Source organism: Bos grunniens, chromosome 23, assembly GCF_055505025.1.
Source record: "Bos grunniens cultivar Pamir isolate PY7600 chromosome 23, Bosgru_T2T1.0, whole genome shotgun sequence".
Lineage (NCBI taxonomy): Eukaryota > Metazoa > Chordata > Mammalia > Artiodactyla > Bovidae > Bos > Bos grunniens.
In genome coordinates, this window is record NC_141187.1 from 29,648,870 (window position 1) to 29,663,829 (window position 14,960).

The window sequence follows — 14,960 nt, forward strand, 5'->3', positions numbered from 1 at the left end:
ATATAAAAATTTATAAATGGAAACCTCAGTTAAAATAGTCAAGAGGCCAGAAGGGGGAGCTCTCATACTCCATGACAATAGCAAAACCCAACAGGAAGAAGAAAGACTTCCTCTTCTTCCTGGCAAGAGTTCAGCCAATGAGAGGCTGTCACAACTCAGCCAATGTCAAAAGCCACTAAACTCTGAACTCTCAATTTCTCCAGTGGACTCTCTATTTACTACAGCCCCCCCAACTTCCTTTTCCCCTTTTAAAAAGAGTTTTCCTCTCCTTCCTGCTCAAGGACTTGCATTTGGCTTGCTGTGGTTACAGGCTCTGAATTGCTATTTTTTGCTGATCCAGAGTAAACTTACCTTTGCTAGGGAAGTAATTGGCAGTTTATTTGTTTTAGGTCAACAGGTATATGGTAAAATATACATTTCAAACTAGTGGGAAAAGACAATTTTATTATATTACATAAATGGTATTTTGTTTCTAACCATATGAAATACATTAACAATTAGGATTTTCTCTCTATACTCAAAATCAATTCCATATGAATGTTAACGTGGAAAATGAAAATGTGGAATTGTATAAGGGAGGAAGCCAACTCTATTATACGCTTTCTGGGTTAATCTTTAATCTTGTTCCATCCCTAAGAGAAGGCAAAGAATAAGTAAACTGTGACATTCTTTCATGTTTGTATCTTGACATAGTCCTCAGCTTCCCTCATCTTTTGGAATACTAGTTCCCTTACAATGGCTGGACTTTTATTACATCCAGTTTCAATTCTTACAATAACTGAAAGCTTGGATCCTATGCTTCAACCACTTGCACTTGATTGATTTCTTTTCATAATGCATTTGCTAAACACTCAAGTTTTTGTGATACACTTCTCAAAATATGTCAGCATCTCTCATCTCTATTTTATAATGGAGTCATACCACAGTAGCTGCGGGGCATTGGTTCTAGTACCCACAAGGGGTCCCAAAATCTGATGAGGCTTAAGTCCTGTAGCCAGCTGTCTGTATTTGCCAGTTCTACATCCACAGATTCAACCAACCTCTGGGGGTAGACATATCATGTGATCCACAGTTGGTTGAATCTGCGGATGCAGAAACTGAAGTTATGGAGGGCCAGCTGTATTACTATACAGCCTATGTGTGTGCTAAGTCACTTCAGTTGTATCCGACTCTTTTCGACTTCATAGACTACTGTAGCCCACCAGGCTACTCTGTCCATGGGATTCTCCAGGTAAGAGTACTGGAGTGGGTTGCCACTTCCTTCTCCAGGGGATCTTCCCAACCCAGGGATTGAACCTGGGGTCTCCTGCATTGCAGGCAGATTCTTTACTGTTTGAGCTAAGGTTGGGGACACCGATGGAATAGTGTCCAAAAACCAGAGGAAGAGTTTTATGTGCTCTGACATGGAAAGATACCCAGAGGAAGTAGTTAAATTTTTAAAAAAGAAGGAGCAGGCTATATATAATATGCTTTTTTGTGTAAGAAAGAATAAAACAGGGCTTTCTTGGTGGCTCAGTGGTAAACAATCTTTCTTCCAGTGTAGGAGACACAGGTTTGATCCCTGGTCCGGGAGGATCCCACGTGCTTCAGAGCCTGTGCTCCACAACTACTGAGCCTGTGCTCTAGAGCCCGTGAGCCACAACTGCTGAACCAGTAGGCCACAAGTATTGAAGCCCGCACACCCTAGAGTCTGCTCCACAGCAAGAGAAGCCACCGCTATGAGAAGCCCACACACCACAACTAGAGTAGCCCCTAGAGAAAAGCCTGGGCAGCAACAAAGCCCCAGCACAGCCAAAAATAAGTATTTAAAAAAAGGAAGAAAGAAAAACAGTGCATTTGCACAAAGAAACTTTGGAAGGGTAAAAAAGTCACTATTATATTAAAAATGGTTACTTACGGGGCAAAGTGACAGAAAACAGAGAGAAGGACCTAAATGGGAGTGATGTTTCTCATGTACCTTTTGATATGTGTTTCATTTTAAACTACATAAATGTAATCTCTTTAAAAGATTGGAAATGTAAAAACTCCATACATGATTTGTTAAAATCAAAGAATCCAGAGGCCAGATGTTCAGTAAGTGAAAAGCAAAGGACATGCATCAAAAATATTTGGGTTTTACTTTTCTGAGCAAGCCCTCCTCAGTTTCCATGCCCTTTTTATTTAAATAATTAAATAAATCCAAATCTTGGAGACGTTTCACGAAAATCCTGCCAAGGAAAATACCAAGAATTCAATGGCCAGAGGAGCCCTCAATGCAATAAAGGAAAAGCCATGAAATGTTCCAGATGGCTTGAGAAGCATGTTACATTTATCATTTTTGGTTACAAAGTGTGCATGAAATATCACATTCCTCATTTTTTTCTCAATTAAATGGAATCTGTTCTGTGTCCCAAACTGCCAGACTGCAAGGAAATTCAACCCTAGTCATTAGTGGGGCTCCCTCCTCCCTTCAGGAGACTGTAAAACATCAGGGGTTTAAGCAGTGCCAGAAGAGCTGAGAGCAAGTCCCTGGACTTGCTAACTGGGGTAGCTGGCAGCTCAGGCTGCTGCAACAAAATACCACAGACAAGGTGGCTTAAAGAACACTCGTCTCTTTCTCACAGTTCTAGAGGCTGGGAGTCCAGGTGCTGGAAGCTTCAGTGTCTGGTAAGAGTTCTCTTCCTGGTTTGCAGATGGCCACGTTCTCACTGTGTCCTCACATGACATGGTGTTAAGGGGAGGCGTGCTCTGATCGCTTCCTCTTTTTATATGGGCTCCACCCTCATGACCTCATCTAGACCTGATTACCTCCCACCCATTACAACACCATCACACTGGGGATAGGGCTTTAACACAGGACTCTGGGGATGACACAAACATTCAGTCCATAGCAGCAGCCATTGTTTCTGTTGTTCTCTCTGATTTCAGAGGTTGCTGTCAACCCTGGAGCCCCCTGTGTCAGGCCCAGCATTGCCCCTTACAGATGCCCGTATCACTGACTGCAGAGTCTCCCCTGGGGACCCTGGCCTCTGTGCTCCAGCCTGGGAGAAACCATTTCTGTCCTCTCTGAGCATTCCCCAGCTATGGTCCAGTCTGGGTGTGCTCTGGGCACAATTAGGGATCTAGGACTCCACTACTCATTTCGGGGAGGGCACCACTCTTCCAGATCCCAGAGATTCTCAGCCTCTGCTGCTCAGCACATACCCACAGCCCACTTCTGTCTCTCTCAGCCTAGGTGTTTGCACATAATCCAAATGCCAACACCCACCCACTCTCTCTATACCCAAAACAGAGGCTCAGAATTGAGAGCAAAAGCTTCATAACTTTCTCAGTGGGGGAAACATACATAGCGCAATAAGAACAGAACAAAAAATAATTTCACAATAAATTATTCTGCCACAAGCCTGGCAACAAAAAGAATTCTAATGGAATGAAGGGTTGGCAAGTTCTGTAGTATCCACATTGGCAAAGTGAGTCAAGGAGATGGATTCTTACAGAACCAAGGACGTGGAAGGTCTGGTCCAGATAGCAATTCAGATGTTTCAGCTACCTATTGTTGCATAACTGCTCCAAACCTAGTGACTTAAAACAGCCTCGCTCATGATTTTACCTGTCATTTCAGCAATTCTACTCCTATCAATGTGGACTGGGATCACTCTCAGTTGGCAGATGGCCCAGTCCAAAGTGTTCAAGACAGCTTCCCTCACAGTTCTGTCCCCTTGAGGGGACAACTGAGCTCTTCTGGTGTGACCATGGTGCTGGGCATGGCTGCTCCAGCATGCAGCCTCAGGGAGTCTGAACTTCCTGCATGGTGGCTTGGGCTCCCAGAGAGTGTTCCAAGAGACCAGAAATGGAGGTTGCCTAGGTCTAGAAAGTGGCTCAGCATCGCCTCCACCAACTTCTGTTGGTCAAAAAGTCCTAGAACCCACTCAGATTCAAGAAGACCCCATTTCTCAATGGGAGAAGTGGCCAAAAGCATTTGTGGCCATCTTTAATTGCCAGCAGTGGATAGAATTAGTCCCCTTCCTCCAGGTGAATCCAGGTGAGTTAAGACTTGCCTGCAGCAATGAAACTGGGGGAGTTGAAGACGATACCAGGAGACCAGGAAATGATATCAAGGAGACCTCCAGCTTAATCAACAGTGTCTGCCTGCTTGATGTGAGTAGCCCACCGGTCATGCTGCTGGATTTACAGATGCTGATGCTCATATACTGGACGTCCGGCTAGTATTTTATGAAGGAGGAAGCAAATTGCAGGCTCACAATAACACAAACCCCATTTTATCCATTTTAGTTTTCTCAGGAGCTGAAAAATGCATGAGATCAATTCAGGATGCCATTAAACAGTTGGTCAAATATATATATATATTGATTCACAGAAGATGTCAAAAATGAAAAGTAAAAGTCCTTCACGATTTAAATTCTGCGCTGCCTCCCCTCCTCTTGATAAGATGGGAGCAAAGATCCTATGAAGAGGACTTGGAGCACAATGGGTACTGAAATAATAGAAAAGTGTTCCTACCTCCTCATTCCATTCTGGAGTCTCATGTTTTTGCAGTTAAATTAAAAAAAAATGTTTTACACAAATATAACATCTGTATAGAAAGGCACACAAATCCCAGTGAACTTTCACACACCGAGCAAGCACATCTATGCAACCAGCACCTAGACTAAGGAATAGAACATTCCCCAAATGCCAGGGGCCTCCCTCAGGCCTCCTTTTAGTCACTCCCCTCCCCCGAGGGTAACCATTCTTCTGGTCTCTACAATTTCGTCTGGACTTGAGCTTTTTATAAATCGAATCATACACTATGTGCCCTTTCGGATCTGGCTTCTTCCATTTGATTTTTTGTCTGCAGATTCACTGCTTTGTCACATGGGGCTATAGGATGATATGTTGTCTTCACTGAGAAGTATCCACTGCACAAATCTGCTACAACTTTCCTTCCCATGCTCCCTGGGGGACACGGCACTCTTGTGTGGGGAGCCGCTCTCCTGCCTCTAGCTGGGGCCAAGGGCTCTGCTGTGAGGCAGCTGAGGTTCTGCCCTGTGGGCAGCTCCACATGCTGCTTCCTCCTCAGCGACCGCAGGCTCCAAGAAGCCAGACTGAGGTCTCCCTGCTGTTACAGACCTTTCTGCCATCTCTGCCCCTTTCCCAGGGCTCAGCCCAAAGACCCTCATCCTCTAGGACCCACAATGTCCACAGCCTCATAGAATCCCCTCACTCTCACTCCAAGGGAATCCCTTCCCTTTGGGAGTGGGGGGGCGGGTGGCTCTTAGTCTCTGAGTGCTGGGCTTATGTCCTGAATCCATTCATTTCCCTCAGGGGGACTAGTGTTTGAAACATAGGAGCCAGAGAGGATCAGCAGGCCCTACCTTCTGCCTCCTCTCTCCATCTCAATCTCTCCCTCCTCCTACCATCTCTTACCTACAACATGGGCAGGACTATGTTGGACATGGTTCTTTTTCTAGAAGGGCCTGGCCTTTTCTCAGCCTGCACCAGAGAATAATAAGGCCCCCAAGACCCTGAAATTCCTTTAGACTTACTCGATGGCTTCTAACAGCACCACCCTTCAGTGTTGTGACCCAGCCAGGGAGTGTGAGGTGCTTTACAGGGAGCCAGAATCCCATTGTGATGTTCATGTTGGAAAGGTCCCATCTTGCCCTGCAGAGCCCTTCTTTTCAGCTCCCTCCCCAGTGACCCTCCTATACACCTGAAGCTGGCTCAGCCACTGCCCTCCTCAGATACAGCCACGCTCTATTCTCACCCAGGCAGATTCTTCCCTGAGCCTCCTCGAACCACTCGTGGCCCCACCTGCAGCCTCTAGAGCATCCAAAAAGAGCAGGAAGGATTTGCCAGCAGCCAGGGCTCTCCATCCTAGCAAAGCTGTCTGCTGGAGGGTCGTGCAGCAAATCTAGGCGCCCTCCCTACACTGATGTCCCTCTCCATCTGCTGCTGGGGCCACTATAGCTTCAGGATGACCTCAAGACCTTGGTTGCCAGGTGAGGTGGACAGGGGGCGGTGGGGCGGGGGGTGGCATTTGGGGAGTGAAGGCACATGCAACCCCTCTTGTTTCTCTCCAAGCCCACACTGTGATGTGTGATTTCAACATTATATAACTACATCGAAGTAAGTTAGAACCTGAACCGTGGCAAGAGACGAGCTTGACTACACAAATTAGGAAAATGGAGGCACGATTCAATATAGTCATCATGTAGAAACTCAGGTGCGCGCACCAGCACATCTAAGATGTGGAAAGGGCTCCCTCTGGTGGCCCTCCCAGAGGTTCCCCGCTGCAAGTCCTGGCTCAGGCCCAAAGCCCAAGCCCAGCAACCTGCAGACTAGCCACAAGGCCAAGTTATGACTCCTGATATTCTCTGTCCTGAGATGACACCCAGTTCCAGGAAGAACGTGTTTCTGGGGCAGACTTGCACAGGCATCTCAAGAGACAGTCTGTGTCTCATACTGGGGGACCCTGCCCCATATCTGCACCTGTCAGCCCCACTGGGCCTGATTGTAGGCCAAGTGGCAGAAAGGGAGCCAGGGCCTCTGGGTGGAGCAGAGGCTGCTGCTCCCTGCCCCTGAATTCATAGCCATGAGGGCCCTCAAGCTGAAGATCTGGTTCTGTTTATGCTGCAAAAGAGGCACCACTTTGTATGCAGCTCTGTGTTTCAATCACCTTGCCTATGGCATGAGAAATATTCTGGCGCAGCAGGAGAGGGGGACGGACCTGAGCCATGGATGTGCCCTGGCTCCAGTGTGGAATGTTGGACGATTTACTCTAGGGGTCCTAAGGACATGGTGCACAGTGCCTCAGGTACATCCTGGCTGCTGTATACACCATTATTTTCTGCAGGAATCCCTCAGATTCTAAACTTCGGTTGTCCATCTAGGAACCACGTCAAGCCACCAATGTTCACTCAGCTATACTCCCTGGTGCTGGATCTAGCCTGGCTGGAGACCCCTGGTGACATGTTGGCATTGAACTTCCAAGGAGAAACCTTCCTGCTGTTTCAGAAGAGCAACCCCAGGGCTCCACTGATGCGTCCTCACATTGGGTGGGGGGACAGCACCATTTCCTCCTCTCTCATGTCAGATTACTGCTGTAAAGCTTCCTACCTCATCCAGACTGGAGAAAGCGGCCAGGACATGATTGGAGGAACTTGTGAGACAGGCTCCTTAACTCATAGCAGAGAGCTACAATGAAAAAATAAGACAGAGAAAGCAACAATAAATGCTTGTACATAAAGACACAGACACACGAGTGAGACAGAATAGAGAACCCAAGGCTTCCAGTACAAAGCAATGGTCGATAAACTGTAAGATAAAATTAAAAATCCATTTTTAACAAGGGGAGACTATCCTCACTGGTATTCCCAGAATTGAATATAAAAGTGCAAAAGATGAACAAGGCTGATGCTGTAACTTTTTGGAGTCTGGATACAGTCAAGGGCAGCTGGCAATTCAAGTCCTGTCAAGTGATGACAAAGAATTGAATTGCCCACTTGAGCTGGGGGACCAGAGTAGTCAATTCATATCAAAAATTCAGGAACTGTGATTGGTCTCTTCCCATCATCTCCAAAAAAAAAATAGATTGAAATAAGTTGCTACTGACTTTGCCTGGGACTGTGCCCTACAGAGCATACAGTGCTGCACACGGCTGTAACCCAGCCTCTTTCGGCCGCGGGGCTGGACCTGAGTCATCGGCAGGTCAGGCCAGGGCAGGAGCCTTGGCTGCCATAGAAGACTTCACACTGGACAGGGCCCTGGGGTGGGCAACTGCTCAGTCACTGGACAAGGAGGAGCGAGGAACCGGAGAAGAAAGATGGAAAACCTGGAAATGACTTGGAAACTAAAATTCCACAATCCACAGAAACTAATACTAAGAAAAGCAACCAGCAGCATCAATACTCCAGAGGCAGAGTCACGCCAGATGAAGTGAAAGAAACAGAATGACCAGAAAGAGACTTCAGGATCCTCAAAGAGATGATTGAACATACAACGTTTATTAAACAAACAGCGATTAGGAGATAAAGACCAGCAGAAAGGTACCATCACAAAACGATAGAACAAAAAGTGTAATTCAATAAATGGTTTCAGAGAGAAGATTCTTTGGAAAATACATACAGGGGCTTCCTCAGCAGTCCAGCAGTTAAGACTTTACCTTCCAATGCAAGGTGTGGGAGTTCGAACCTTGGTTGGGGAGCTGAGATCTCACATGCTTCAAGGCCAAAAAAGAACCAAAACTTAAAAGAGAATACTGTAACAAATTAAAGACTTTAAAAATGGTTTGCATAATAGTCTGCATAAAAATGAAAAAGAAAGGATAGAAAATATGTATTAATACATATATAAACATCTAATATAAAAAATTTTCTATTATCCGAAAAGGATAGAATGTTCTAGACTGGCTGAAAGAAAAAAAAATGTACTGGGAATTCCCTGGCGGTCCAGTGGTTAGGACTCTGCTTTCACTGCCAAGGGCATGGCCCCCAAAAATGTGGTAACAAGGAATAGGAATAGGAAAGGAATAGTCTGATAATTATTTTTTAATTTTATAGTTAATAGAAAAAAAAATCAAGCAGGTTAGGAAAATATTGGCCACTCTGTAGCTAAGGGCACAGACTCTGAATCCAGGCTTCCTGGGTAGGGCCTTGGACAAGTTCCCTGACCTCTCCATTCTTCTGTTTCCTCCATAAAAATGACATTAATCGTTGTACTTGCCTCATGGTGGGTCGGGATTAACTGCGCTACTACATGAGAAATTCTTAGAACAGTAGCTGGCACACAGAAAACATTCAGTAGTTATTTCTGCTTTATATTATACCATGTAAAAAATTCAGACCCAATTCACAGCAGAGAAATCATAACTAGCAATTACAGGGAAAAGTTCAACTTCATTCATAATGAAAGAAAATTAAAATAGAATTCAAATTTTTACCTTTATATTGGGTAAAGACTGTTCAAATGACATAGAATATCCTTTCTCTAACCATGGGGGGTATCGTATCCTGAAAATATTCTTTGGTAAAAACATTGTGATTAGGGAATTTAGGACTTTATTCAAAGTTAGGAGTTTGGGAGATCAAAATTATCAGAAAACCTGTGTTTAAGAAGGTTTTACGCCACCTCACCATTAGGATGGCTACTATCAAAATAGAAAATAACAAGTGTTTGTGAGGATACGAAGCAATTAAAACACTTACGCACTGTTGGTAGGAATGTAAAGTCATGGAGCCGCTGTGGAAAACAGAGTAGTGGTTCCTTAAGAAATTAAAAACAGAATTACCATATGATCCAGCAATTCCACTTCTGGGGACATGCCCAAAATAACCAAAAGCAGAATTTCAAAGAGGTATTTATATGCCCACGTTCATAGCAGCGCTATTCACAACAGCTAAAAGGTGAAAGGTGAAAGCAATCCAAGTGTCTATCAGTGAATAAATGAGTAAACAAAACATGGTCTACACATATGATGGAATATTACTCAACTTTAAAAGAAAACAACTACTGAGCCTGTGCTCTAGAGCCCATGCTCGGCAACAAAAGCAGCTCCACAATGAGAAGCCCACTCATTGCAACTAGAGAGCAGCCCCCACTGGACACAACCAGAGAAAGCCCCTGGGTGTAGCGGGGAGACCCGCCACAGCCAAAATAAGTAATTAAAAATAATAAAGGAAGAAAGAAATGGAAGTCCTAACACATGCTACGACGTGGATGAACCTTGAGGATATTACTTTCAGTGAAATAAACTGGCCACAAAAAGACAAACATTGTAAGATTCCACTTACAAGAAGTAGTCACATTTGTAGAGACAGAAAGTAAGGTGGTGGTTTCCAGGGGCTAGAGGAAACGGGGAATGAGAAGTTGTTCCGTGGGTACAGAGCCTGTCATACGAGATGAAAAGAGTTCTGGAGAGGATGGTGGTGATGGGCCCACAGCAAAGTGCGATGTATTAGCCTGTTGAGCCGTGAACAGTAGGAGCTTGAAGTCAGAGACGATCTTTTTTTCTTAAATTGAAGTATAGTTGATTTACAATGTGGTGTCAATCTCTGTTGTACAGCAAAGTGACTCAGTTATACACATATAGACATTTTTTTATATTCGTTTCCATTATGGTTTATGACAGGATATTGATTAGAGTTCCCTGTGTTACACAGTCTGACCTTCTTGTTTATTAAGCCTTTCTTTTTTATATTCTTTTCCATTACGGTTTATCATAGGATATTGACATAGCTCCCTGTGCTGTACAGTAGAACCTTGTTTATACTCGGTAACAGACTTGATTTCCTCCAGTTGTCTTCCGTAACATCTTTGACTTAGATGAAATTTCTGGCTTTAACACAAGGGTGTGTTTGCTCTGCCTTTTGTGCCATTTTATCAGATCATCAAGATCTTAGCAATCACCAGGGATCAATTTACATTTTTGCAGCGTGGTTATGCTGCTTTCTTCAGCAAACACTCAATGTTTTCCTTTATATAAGAAATGATTTAGGGTATTTTCCTGAAGGTTTGCCATTTTGACTTATTCCTCACATTCAGCAGTTTTCAAGAAAATCTGCTTTTGCTGGGAGCTGTGTCTCCATCCACACATCTGGACCCTGGATGTTTCCTGGGGTGTCAAAGCACCTCTCCTGGGATTTCCATGCTGTCCTTATGGGGCTAAAAACAAACTTAGGAAGCTCCTTGAAGGGAAATTCCCTGGCAGTCCAGTGGTTAGGACTAGGTGCTTTCACTGCTGGGGCCCAGGGTTCAATCCCTGGTTGGGGAACTAAGATTCCACATGATGCTCAGCACAGCCAAACTGAAAAAAAAAAACAACAAAAAAAAACCTCCCTGAAGCTTGGAACTCTGCAGCATTTACTGTTTATTCCCAACCCCTACATAGTGCCTGGGATATGTATCAAATGAATGACGCCATCCACCTAAGATAAATATTAGAAAAAGTCCTTTAAAATTCCCCAGGGTCAAAAGTGTACAGAAACACAAAACAAACCCTGCATGTTTTTACTTTTCTCAGTTCCCTCTTGTCATAACCGCTCTCATTCCTCCTCCTCCTCCCACCTCCTCAGCCTCAAAGACCCACAGCAGACTCGGGCACCCCTTACCTCGGACTCCAAACCCCACAAGCACCAAGTCATACTCAGATGCAACCAGCAGGGACAGCCTAACCCTCAGGGTTCAACTGAGGGAAGTCCTCAGACTCCCATAGGACTCAGCCTTCTCTTCACAGATGGGATTCATGTTTTAGTCCAATAATGTTAAGATTAGCACTAATTCCTCGTTGATCTCTTCACCCACTTGGAGATTCAATGGCTCAATAATGAGGCGTTTATAGCAATGGGAAGTACATGTTGGATGCGGTATAGGCAACCCATTCTTGCTCTCAGGGGGCTTTCTACACACACACGCATGCGCGCACACACACACATGCACACATGCGTGCACACATGCACACGCACGCACACGCACACACATGCACACACACACATGGGAGGGGAAGAAAATTCAGGAGGCCCATCTTAGGAATTTTAAGGTTAAGATGTCCTCATGGAGAGGAAACCATATCAAAATATCAACTTAGAATAGACACTTGGAATATGCTTTCTTGTGGACATTTTCAGCAATGATTATCTAATAGTGTTTTGTTGGGATTGTTTCGGGTGGCAGCCTTCCCCCTTCCTTAAAAAAATGCACTCAGTTTGCCCTCTGGTGGCCAAATAAATTAGAAACTACACAGTGAGCTGGGGCACGGCCTTTGCAGCTGCTGGAAAAAAAAGTATGCATGCGTCGTTTTAGAGTAATTCCCTTTTGTCTTCTACTTTCCTCCCATATTACCGTTAGAATTATCATTCACTCTGTTAAATGGCAGGGTGTTGAGCTTGATGGTGTCCAGATCACTGCAGGAAATGATAAGGAATTTTGCTCTTGGTAGGAGGGGAAGCTAGTTCCAACAAAGGGAAAAAGGACATGCTAGGAGTTAGTCCCTTTGCTGGCCAAATGTGTCGTTTCCAGATGATAGAGGAAGAGCAGAATCTTTTTAGTGCATCCAGCTTCTCAGTTAGAAGCATGGCGTTAGAATAGAAGAGGGTAGAAAAACGTGGTAAGCAGGATTCAGAAACAAACACCTAAGAAAGAACGTAAGAGAAAACATAGCTGTTCTAAATGTGTTCAAACTTGCTAGTCTGGATGGATTCCACTCCAGAGCTCTCAAAAAAAAAAAAAAAAAAAGGAATTAACTCTGAGTGTCACCAACACACTGCCAACAGTCTTTGAGGAATCACAGACAGGCAGAGAGAGGTTACAGAGAATACAACTGATTTCCTAAGATGGAAAAGAAGATAAATGTTAAAAACTACTCGTAAGTGACCTTGAAAATGACCTTTGAGTCATTTAGGGAAAAATCCTCAAATAAGATACAAAAAGATGTTTTGTGAGCCTTTAGGAGAAGCAAACGAGGCTGCTAGGGCCTCATGGGGGCTCAGCGAGGGCAGGTGATGCTAGACTCTCCTCACGTCATGTTCTCTTGTCAGGATTATAGACCGATAGAATGAGGGCAGTATAAGAGACCACAGTCTGCATTTGATTAAGGTTATCTCATGACATCTCAAATCACATCCTTCTGGAATAGGCAATTGTACAGTTAGGAGAAATTGGAGCTGATAAAGTGATAGTAACCCAAGGTAAAGAACCTTCCTGCCAATGCAGGAGACAAGAGATGTGGGTTCAATCCCTGTGTCCGAAAGATCCCCTGGAGAAGGAAATGGGAACCCATTCCAGTATTCTTGCCTGGAAAATTCCTTGGATAAAGGAACCCGGAGGGCTACAGTCCACGCGGTCGCAAAGAGTCAGATATGACTGAGCACACACAGCACTACCTAAGGTGCTGGAAGGTTCTTACCACAATCATGCCCTGTTCAATATTTGTGTCATGTCTTGTGTGTTATGTAAAACACAAAAGTGTGTGTTTAGCAAATATGTGGATGGAGCAGAGTTTTAAGACATAGAAAACTCATTGGACTTCAGAATCAGTACCCAAAATCCATCTGAACAGGCCAAACAGATTCTCATGGGATGAAGTGGATCGTTCCTCTCTGTCCCAGATGCCATTCTCTTGTTTAATGAGTTTTGCCCAAGGTTTTTCCTCTGTTTACAGCTGTGCTAAAATCTGCCTCCCCCAGATCCTCTCTCACTGTGGGGGAAGGCACCTCATCCACTTTAACCTCAAGGATTCCTCCTTTTATCTCTCCAGTACAGAGTCATCACCCAGTGCTGAAACGAAAGTCATTGGCAGTGTGTTCCTTGACCAACTCCCAAATGCTCAACATGAACTCATCAGCATGTCCTCAGCCTCAGTCTCAGGGACTGGGCAACATGTCCCTCTTATTCTGGGCCAATCACTTTTTAGCCTTAAAGTCCATGCTCCCTCTTCTCCCCAAGACCTTGCTCGGTCAGCCCTCCTGTCTCTTGCCAGCGTCTTCAGGCAATTCTTCTCCCCTGGATCCTTCCTACTCTTAAGACAAGTGAACAGAAAGGGGAAAAAAGAAACCTTCATTTTTGCTTTTACTCTCTTCTTTTACCTTCCCTTGTTTCCATCATGCTCTGTGGGCAGTTGGACTCTCCGGAAACAGAAGCCAAGGTGGAGTTTGGGATGCAAGATGTCATTTAAGGAACAATACCAGTGAAAGCAGAACAGGGCAGAGGGAGGAGAGAAACCAAGCTTCGGTCCCAGCAATGCTTCCTCAGATAACTTGGTGGAGTGCTTGGAGCAGGTATTCCCAATTAGAGCAAACCAAAATAGGCTGAAACAGCCAGGCCTTTCCGCCCCGGGCCTGCTCAGTCACCACGTGGGGCTGCTGGAAGAAGGAGGAGACTAGGAGCAGACAGTTAGTGACCTCTATGTCTGCCACACTCTCCTTATTTCTTGTTCCTCTCGGCACCTGGAAAATTCACCTTCTGTCTCCACTTTTGTTCCCCTCATCTCACCCTTGGCCCCACTCCAAATCCAATGGACACATTTTGATTCTTACAGCAGTAAGTCTGTGCTGCATATACTGGAGCTGATTCTCTCTCTCTTTTTCCCTCCCTCCTCAGTCTCGACTCCCTTGGCTTCCATAACTCCCTCCCTCATTTCTTCCTAGAATCTCTGCCGTCCCTTCCTTGCCTCCTCAGGGGTCTTGTCCTCCTCTCACTGTCTGGGTGTTGGGACTCCATCCTCAGTCCACCCTCCTCCTCTCACCCTCCCAGGGTGACCTTGTCCACTATCAGCTCTTTAATTCCAATTTACATGCCAGTGACTCAAATCTACTCTCCAACCTGTTGTCTCTCTCCCACTGGTCCCATCCGGTGCTAACACTGTCAGAACAGGGAGGTCCTGCTTCTCCTTTCCTACTGTGTTCCCACCCTGGAGAAAGCTTTTTTTTCCAGTGCAAGCATTGGGGGATCCTTTGAACCTGCTCCATCACATTCCTTTTCTAGACAGCTAACCCTGGTCAGTCCTGTTTGGGCATGTGTATGAAACTACTTTGAACAATATCAAGAATTCTACATATGGAGACTTGCATCACTGATATATAAATAGCTGATGCTGGGTGCAGAAACTAAAAAAAAAAAAATCATTTCTTCCCTGACCACACCCAGGACTTACCTAATCAGGTGTGAACCTCTGACTCAACAGGTCCCTAGAAAAGAGTTATTCAGAATTTATTACAGGAAATGAGAGGTGGTAGTGATTTATTTTATAGCTTGTTTTTCTCCTGAAGAAAAGAGTTCTGTGAGCAGGTGATTTCTAGCCAAACCTTTTACTTCCTGTCCTATATCTGAGTGGCAGGGGTTTCCCTGGTGGAGCAGTGGTAAAGAATCTGCTTGCCAATGCAAGAGGCACAAAAGACATGGGTTTGATCCCTGGGTCAGGAAGATCCCCTGGAGTAGGAAATGGTAACCCACTCCAGTATTCTTGCCTGGAGAATCGCATGGACTAA

At 44.9% G+C, this 14,960-nt stretch overlaps 1 protein-coding gene across 2 annotated transcripts in view; it reads right to left on the reverse strand.

Moving 5' to 3' along the window:
• DDR1 (discoidin domain receptor tyrosine kinase 1) overlaps nucleotides 1–14,655 on the reverse strand; it is a 53,941-nt gene extending 39,286 nt beyond the window's left edge. The window contains exons 1-2 of one of the 2 annotated variants that reach the window (XM_086369495.1): nucleotides 14,627–14,655; nucleotides 7,099–7,176 (exon numbers count right to left, since the gene is read on the reverse strand). The gene's annotated coding sequence lies outside the window, so the exon portion shown is untranslated. Of the gene's footprint in view, nucleotides 1–7,098; nucleotides 7,177–14,626 lie in introns of those variants that run through there. The other variant, XM_086369498.1, reaches the window with a different exon arrangement.
• Between the last annotated feature and the right edge of the window lie 305 nt (nucleotides 14,656–14,960).